Genomic DNA, 2904 nt, shown 5'->3' on the forward strand with positions numbered 1-2904 from the left:
ACACACACACACACACACACACACAATCGGATCTCTTTTCATAGGAGAGCCCAAGAATGATGACAAAATTAGGCGATGCGTGCATAAAGATTACAACCAATACAGCACTAGATCTAGGCCTAATGACATGACATCCTATATCCTTGCTATCACAGTGTAGGATAGCCAAAGCACAAACCATGCCAACATCCCACCATTTCCAACCCTGAGAGCCAATACCATCTATCTCAAAACAGAAATTATACGTAGAATAAGTGTTTTGACTCTTAGTTCGCTGACCGTGTTTTGCACACGTATCTGGCTGGAGGTTAACCTTTAAGGCCAGCAGCGGGTCAACTGGTGCTTGAACAGATTCATCTGACCAAACAAGCCAGAGAGTTACAGGTAACAGTATAGTACTGTAAGTCGTAGTTTCGCCTTAACTTGGAGCAAGTAAACAGTTGACTGACTACAGCCGCCGGGAGTTGTACACAAGGTTCTAAACACAGGTAAAACGTAGCTTTATGATCGCTTTCGTGTATGCACGAGTTTCCAAAAACAGTAGCCTAACAAAGTATCTTTATAATCGTTTGCATGTAGGCGGGGATGATAGAATCACTATGTGATGAACCATGCTCTTTGTATTGATGTAAAGAAGACTGAACACTTTCCCAGCGGAAAATGCACTATACGAGTATAAATTATGTAGGCCTTTTGTGTAATTATGACTGTTACAATAGTTCAACCAGAGCGTAGGCCTGGGAGCGTCAGATCAATAAAATAATATACGATCTTCGGCCTAGTTTCTTTTCTAGTCTGATTCTTGAAAATACGGCAATTATTGCCTTCCTCTTTGGGTTCAGTCAGTTACTGGTGTGGCATATGCACAGAATTCTACACATTTCGTGGGCATGTGGTGTGGGTTTTCGTTCGGAGGATTTGTAATTCGTTGAATGGGGTAAGTACCTCGAATCATGTATTATTTATCTGCCAGTCTGTCTGTCTGTCAGTCTGTCTGTTGATCAGTCGGTCGGTCGGTCGGTCGGTCGATCAGCCTGTGTGGCTCTTTCTGTGCATATTTGAATGCGGGTATGTGAGTGTGTGTGTTTGTGTGTGTAAGTATGTATGAATGAATGTATGTATGTGTGTGGGTGTGTATCTATCTTTCTATCTCTCCTCTTTCTCTCTCTCTCTCTCTCTCTCTCTCTCTCTCTATCTATCTATCTCTCTCTCTTTCTCTCTCTCTTTCTCTCTCTCTCTCTCTATATATATATATATATATATATATATATATATATATATATATGTTACAGTAAGAATACGTACCTAGTGAAAAAGTGTAATCACTGAATATTTTAGTGAATACACGTAATCCCCGTTTCACTCAGGGGTTTCACGTAATCACTGAAATTTATGGTGATTACGCGAAATCCCTAAAATTTGACCTATCATTTTACGTGTTTTTACTACTGTGCATTTAGTGAATTCACGTAATAGCCCCGCCACTGTACAGCGACACAGTTTGGTGTGCTTACTATGAACCGCAAATACCACTAGTTATAAGTGTGCGTGTTTTGAACAACAAATGTGTTATTGCTGTGCTTGCTCTCTTCACTATTCGCCTTCCTCAAGCAAAGTCAAGGTGTTTATCGAGGAAAAGTTTACACAAAAGCCTACCGATAATTTTAAAACCTTTTCGTGCCTCGGCGCTCCACGTTGGCGCCCTGTTTTTCCTATCACTTTGGTGCGTAGCGCTACTCATTTGCAAAATTCTGCTTAGTCAAGTTGGTCTATTTTCCAAGAAAATGTTCATCTTTCGGTAAGCGAAAAAAAGACCCTTTAGAGATTCAAATTTTTCATATTCTGAACACACGAGGCAATTCGTTGTTTCGCTTTGTTTTAAAAAAAACACTTTGTAAAGGCTCTGAAAGAAGAGCGGGAAAGTAGCAGGTTTCGGAAGTGTATAAATCAGGCCTGCTGTTCAATAGGTGAAGGTGTTTGACTCAGGACCCCCTCAGCATACTACTCAATGCTACAAACAGCCCTGTGGTTGAGTGTGATCATGGCATCACAAACATGAAAGGATATCTATTGGTATTTTTTTCGATAAAAGCGAAACTTGAATCTCTTTATGCCAACTTGAGTGAGAGAAATGAAAATCTGAAGAGGCCAACGGGCTCGACTGTAATTGGTTCTATGTGACGAACAAACAAAAAATATAACGCTTGCTCATTGGCTGCGATGCCTTAATGGAAATCATTTTCTTCCTGGACTAAATGAGCTTTAGACAGGTTTGCTATCTCGGTGAATTGCCTGATTTAGTAGGTTCTAATAGTGGAACTATCAGTGGGGCAAGTGCATGTGCCCAAAAGGGCCGAGGAAGATGACTCTTTTTCTCCAAACCTGGGCTTAGCAGATATTGCAATTAGACTTCATTATTACTGGTTCCCTTCCGAATGAAAAAAAAACTTCTTGTACCCTGAGCAGAGTCGTTAGAGTGCCACGTTGATTATCTTTGAAATAGACTATAGTGCCAAAGATCTTAATGGGGCCTATATGTTTGGTTGAACGGTTAGGGAGAAGCTATACCAAGGAAAACACAGATGTCAGGAACAAGCATGAAAACAGGATTAACAAGCCGTAGAATTGTTTTTAGGAGCACAGAAAAACAATAATAATTATCTTTTTTTACTGAAGAAGTATCTATTACCGAACGGACTATTTAAGCAATAAACTTTTGCGTATATTACACTTGTCTGATCAGGGATTACGCGTAATTACTGTGACCATTTTTCAGGAATTTCACGTAATTCCTGATTATTTCAGTGATTACGCGAATTCTCCGAGTGAAACAGGGATTACGCGTTTTCACTGAGTATTCACTAGGTACGTGTTTTCGCTGTAACATATATATGTATATATATA

The 2904-nt window shown here is 39.9% G+C and overlaps 1 protein-coding gene across 3 annotated transcripts in view; it reads left to right on the top strand.

Annotated features, from left to right (window-relative positions):
• The first annotated feature begins 282 nt into the window (after window positions 1-282).
• The window catches only part of LOC101845757 (sorbitol dehydrogenase), a 17643-nt gene continuing 15021 nt past the window's right edge, over window positions 283-2904 (top strand). Inside the window, exon 1 of one of the 3 annotated variants that reach the window (XM_005093117.3) lies at window positions 283-384. The gene's annotated coding sequence lies outside the window, so the exon portion shown is untranslated. Of the gene's footprint in view, window positions 489-790; window positions 938-2904 lie in introns of those variants that run through there. The other 2 variants (XM_005093116.3, XM_005093115.3) reach the window with 2 other exon arrangements.

Source organism: Aplysia californica, unplaced genomic scaffold (assembly GCF_000002075.1).
Source record: "Aplysia californica isolate F4 #8 unplaced genomic scaffold, AplCal3.0 scaffold00058, whole genome shotgun sequence".
Taxonomy (NCBI): Eukaryota; Metazoa; Mollusca; class Gastropoda; order Aplysiida; family Aplysiidae; genus Aplysia; species Aplysia californica.